This window comes from Aricia agestis, chromosome 16 (assembly GCF_905147365.1).
Source record: "Aricia agestis chromosome 16, ilAriAges1.1, whole genome shotgun sequence".
Taxonomy (NCBI): domain Eukaryota; kingdom Metazoa; phylum Arthropoda; class Insecta; order Lepidoptera; family Lycaenidae; genus Aricia; species Aricia agestis.
The window spans coordinates 8,604,932-8,611,025 of record NC_056421.1 but is presented as its reverse complement, the minus strand read 5'-3'; the positions used below and the strand labels follow the sequence as shown (position 1 = coordinate 8,611,025).

General features: G+C 34.6%; 1 pseudogene; it reads right to left on the bottom strand.

Moving 5' to 3' along the window:
* Positions 1-4,186: 4,186 nt before the first annotated feature.
* Positions 4,187-5,792, bottom strand: LOC121734884 (annotated as a pseudogene).
* Positions 5,793-6,094: the final 302 nt, after the last annotated feature.

The following is a 6,094-nucleotide window of genomic DNA, read 5'->3' as shown; positions in this document are numbered from 1 at the left end:
CTATTAATAACTGCAGGAGTAAAAAAAATATCTCAATTTACACACTTTTCGACGTACCTACAAACCACAAAAATCTATTGAATTATTTGAAATATTTGAATTTTGAAACCAAAACAATATTTATTGACACTCGGCTGTCACTGTCGACACTAGACATTTTCAGCAATGAATACCCCTTTTGTAGATATTTTGTGTAACTTTATTAACGATAATAACATTAGATTGTAGAATTGTGTGTTTAAATACTAACAAACTAACTTTTTATATGTTTCAGATTAATATTATGGAGATTAATTAGTTTACTTACGAGTTTACTTTTAAACTTATACCGCTCGACTCCAGCCTGCCTAGCATACGCCAACGAGATATCTCACTCTACATGTTTTCTTGATGTTTGATGGTTTGTCTCTTCATCTCTGTTGACCCTAGCATGACAAACATTTTTTTCGCGTAGATCTATAATCGAAATAACACATTTTTATAGAGTTTTGTGGAGATAATGTCGAGATTTTGACATTATCAGACGAGTAGTTTTTAATTATCTCCAGAGTGAGATATCTCGTTGGCGTATGCTAGGCAGGCAGGGGGGTGACAGCTTTAGTTCTCCCTAAATAGTAGGGTTGTTGAGGAAGTGATTATGAGGAAGAGGAGGAGGAAGAGGAATTGTCACGCGCAAATTTAGAGGATGCGGATGAGGAAGAGGATATTTTTTGAGGAAGAGGATGCGGATGAGGAAGCTGATGAGAAATGGGACGATAGGAAATTATAAGTCCATGGAGGTCGAAGACGTCGTGAACTACATCAGTAAGAAGACATCCCTCCACTTGAGGGTCGAGCGTCTGCAGTCTCGCCACAAGGTCAACTTCAGTTCCTTTGTGGTGAGAGTACCGACGCATCTTCTCCCGACCTTTGAAGCGGAGGAATTCTGGCCGACTGATGTGGCTTACCGAAGGTTCCGGGGGAGACTCCGGAATGAAACGTCGCCGTTAATTCGTGATAATGTGTAGTTGTTAAGTTTATATAATTTTTATGTAGGTATGTTAGTCATTAAGGTATAATTATATTGTATGGGCCTACGTAGCCTGATTTAAATAAATAAATAAAAAATACTAACGGACCCAAACCTAAAGCCTTTGTCCAGTCTGTACAATGTACGTAATTAGGTACATTGCACAAAAAAATAATTAAAAGAGCATTATTCAGTGGGTCAAACTATGAATCTAAACCATTCTCAAAACACACACAATAAAGAATCATCAAAATCGGTCCAGCAGTTAAGGAGGAGCTCAGTAACATACACAACACACGCACACAAAAATAATCGGCCAAGTGCGAGTCGGACTCGCGCACGAAGGGTTCCGTACCGTTATAGAGAAAATAGGCCAAAGATTGTGTTTTTTGTATGGGAACCCCCCTCAATTTTTTATTTTATTTTAATATTATTATTAGTCATTAAAGTACATATACAATTAAGGACTTTGTGAAAATTTCAAGTGCGTAGGTACCTGTTGCCATTATTGATTACGAGCAAAAAAGGCCAAAAAATCAAGTTTGTTGTATGGGAGCCCCCCTTAAATATTAATTTCATCTTGTTTTTAGTTTATTTTTTTGTTATAGCGGCAACAAAAATACACAATCTGTGAAAATTTCAAATTTCTATAGCCGTTCTTGAGATACAGTCTGGAGACAGACAGAAAGACGGACAGACATCGAAGTCTCAGTAATAGGGTCCCGTTTTTACCCTTTGGATACGAAACCCTAAAAAGATGAGTGAATGATACAATTCTTGCGCCCTGGCGTGTGCGTTGCCTGATTGGATACGCGACGCGCATGCGCAGTGAAATCTATACTTAACAAATTCTTCCGCTTTATATAGATATAAAGCGGAAGAATTTGTTTGTTTGTTTGAAGGCGCTAATCTCAGGAACTAAAATTAAAATATCAATAAAAATGCAATGAGGTAATAATAAAACACTCATACTTTGTCTCACACATGACACATCCAAATCCCTTACAAGTATTATAATTAGATATTGAACCTTGAAATTATCTTGTCACTTGCACTGTGATAACTGATTATAACATAACATTTGTTTGGCCTTATATTGTGCTTATATGTCAAGTTTTATTTATAAATAATAATATTATAAGAAGGATAGTTTTTGTATTTTATTTCCACTTTAGCTTCAAAGCTATTGATCAGTCTTAAATTAACATTAAATTAATGTGATGTCAATAGATTGGTAATGAATATTGGGGTTACATCTATATTCTATACTAATATTGTAAAGCGGAAGAATTTGTTAGTTAGTTTGTTTGTTTGTTTGTTTGAACGCGCTAATCACAGGAACTACTGGTCCGATTTCAAAAATTCCTTCAGTGTTAGATAGCCCATTTATTGAGGAAGGATATAGGCAATATTTTATCACGCTAAGACTAATAGGAGAATGTGGAAAAACGGGGGAAATTATTTGAAAGGGCTTATCTCACGAACTACTGGAGAGTTTTTTCTGTTCTTTGGTACAGATAAGAAGTAGACCACGTTAAGGATTATAGGCTATATTTTTTGAGGACTAATTTGTCTGTGAAATATCTATTTTACGCGGGCGAAGCCGCGCGGAACGTCTAGTTCCTCATAAATTCCTCTTAAATTTTGGGGAAGCGATAGCGGAAGAGGATTTTATTATTTTTATTTATGAGGATGCGGTAACGGATGAGGAACCCAAAATATTGCGGAACTTCCTCATTATGAGGAAGCGGAAGAGGAATCCTCAGCAACCCTAGTGCAAAATTATAAATAATATATTAAGAGGGTAAAATTCTAATGATGAAAAATATGTAGTAGGTACAATGCAATTTAAAAAAGCCCTACAAAAATATAAAAAATGAGGATAAGAAACTCAAAATTAAATAAATGATTTATTAATAATGTGTTGTTTTATTAATTTTTGTAACTTGACTTGAAAATTGAAATATCAAAATCTATCGGTTCTGAATATATCCCTAAATATCGATTTCATGGCCCCTTGCACTACTTGTTTTTTATCTGTGCTTCTCATTTAGACATAACCGGCGATCGCAGCGCCAAAACTACTTTGACGGAATTCTACGCAAACAAGCTGTCCTATCTGTAGCTTGCTACCATAGACATAATATTTATGCTTGCTACCATAAACTTATAATGCTATGATAAGTCTATGCTTGCTACATAATATAATAATCTGTGCTCGTCTCCTTATTTGGATTTGGTTTTTTTTTTCTCTTCTTGCACTTATACTTTTACAAAGGCCATCTCTAGAGCAAAGTTATTACTACTGGCAACAAAGTCTTTTTTTACCTCATCAAAGTTACTGACACTGGCTATTCCTTATGGGAGGCCATTTTTAAAAGAAGAAGAAGAAGAACTAGAGGCTGTGTTTCATTAATCTACCAGTATACCAGCCAGCAGGATTATGTGATATCATTGGCTACCGAGGGAAGTCTGATCTTAGTGGGCAGGTTACCTACTGAGACCAGTAAAGGAACGTCTTCTTCTTCTTCTGTCGAAATTTTTGTTGACAACGTTGACAGTTGACACTTGTCGCATCTGTGTTAGGTTATGTTAGGGTAATCAAAGTATGTCAGATTTTTTTATATTAATAACATTATAAACTTCCATAAATAGAATTAAAATATAAGTGCTTGATAGTAGGTGAAGTCTGCAGATTATTTTTATTAAATTTATTGGTAATTTGTCTTGATTTACTGCTATTCACCACTAGATGTCACTAGTAGTACGATTTTTTCCCGGAGGAGATAATTTTGTCTTTTCTCCTGATGTTTCCATTTATTTTTGGAATAGATAAAATGAGAAATACTGTACAAAATAAAGTTTATATTGGTTATTTGATCAGGTTAAGGTTTTCCAATATAACTTGATTTAGTTAAAAAATGTCGCCTTCATGCTACTTCATGTGGAATTTATCTGGCCATAACAAAGTGAAACCGATACAACCGACATTTTTATTTTAATAAAATAGAAATTATTTATATTTTAAAACTAAAGGATAGACAAAACATGCCAAGCTAAGAGTGACAAGACCATTGTAATAATAATATTATTATGATAGACAAATGGTACCCCTGCTATAGGGATTCTCAAACTTTTGGGGTAAGTACCTAATCTTGATAAAAAATGTAAACAAAGTTTTATTTATTTAATTCATTTATTAGATCGTTATTACTTTTATCTAAATCACAAGATTGACAATAAATTAAACTATCTAAAATCACAAAATGCACTAAAACATGCACACATGTAATAATTACATCAATTTTTATACCTGATTTGGTACAATTGTACAATATTATTGATTTGCTAATGAGGAAAATAATAACATAGATAATTACTTACAATTGTAATGACATATTTTATTAACATTATATTGCCTACAAATTGCATGGTCATGAGCAGATACAAACTCCCAGGCTAAAGATATAACCTGAGATAACAATGTTTATCTGTTTCGCAATTAGCGATTTCGTAGTTTGGACTACCTAACCTAAATTATATTTAATGCGAGGAAATAATTGTGTGATATTTTCATTAACTCATTATCTAAAAATGTCTTCTCAATATACAAAATCTATATAAATATCATGTAGATACCATATATTTTGAAAAATTGTGTTTAACACTTTAATAATAATAATTAACCTATTTTTAAATCGATGACTACTGAGCAGCTAAATAACCTAGAAGTTTACATTCAGAATCAATAATCGTGTTTTTTGCATTACAAAAGGGTTTTAAATGTTTGCAATCATGTTGTAAGATGTTGAAGGTAATTATTGAAGCTCTCGAACACTTTATTGAAATAAAATTTACATAACTGTAATTACCAGTTGGAAATGTTTTGGTACGTCGCGTTGTTTTGCTATGATTAAGATTAATTATAAAGAAATAGGAATATTGGAAGTCATAACAATACTATACGTTGGTTACGTCATTCAGTACTTTGATCAGTTAAGGTCACTATAAACGAAGAATAAATATTATGATTGTAAAGTATCGGCGGCCATTTTGGTTGGTTCTCGTGATTTGTGTCATGCGTGACACGTCATAGTTCGCCGTCTCACTCTTGCGTACTTTCCGCATATAGCACCATTGTAACCCGACACGTTTTCTTACACACAAACGATTTCACAACACAGTCCACACTTTCACAACTAAAATGTCTGATATAACGCAGATCTAAATGCAAAATAATTTATGTGTCTACTGATATCTCAGGACAGGATTGATTTTTCTCCTTTAATCTTCGGACAGCCTCCGCTACAAGGGCACGTTGTTCCAATAATTTTTCTACGAGATCAACTGGTTCTTGCTTTCTAATGTAGTACGGCGCTGCTCTCGCTCGAGCTTGAAGGTGAAGCTTCTGCTTCAGGCCAATAGTAATTTCTTCAATGGCTGGTAATCGACTCGAAGCTAGTGGCCTACCTTCTTGTTGATTTGAATTTCGGCTGTCATATCTGGAGGTTTCTTTCAACATAGCTTTGATTGCTACTGTTTAGTCACCCAGAAATAACTTCTCACTGGCGGCGTCCGACTACGTTTGCTTATGCGGAATGAATAAGCGAGAGCGAGTGAGCTGAGTCAAGGCGCGGTAGTGGAATTGCTGGCCTGAGCGGGTGGAGAGGGGGGTGTATGACGTACACAGATGCGCAGTCGTGCCGGGCTGTATACAAACAATACGATGGACGTAAATAAACACAAGAGCGACCCGCCATGTCTGTGATGTGAACGGTATTATTATCTTTGTGTGTGTATCAACTTGTCGGTTAATCTACTAGGAATGTCGTGTAATTATAGAATTTAGACCAAGAAATTTGGTTCAGAAAATTGCAAGACATTTCGTAAAATGCAATCAATGTTGATCCTGGACAATCTTAAAACAGTCTGTAATATTTATGAAAACTTTTGAATGAAGCTCAGCGAGACGTATGAGTATGACCTACATACATACTTAATATTAATAATATTAAGTATGTAGGATACAAGTCAGGTTCAATAATGACTACAGCCGTTGATACGTACCAACGTATCAACAGTAGT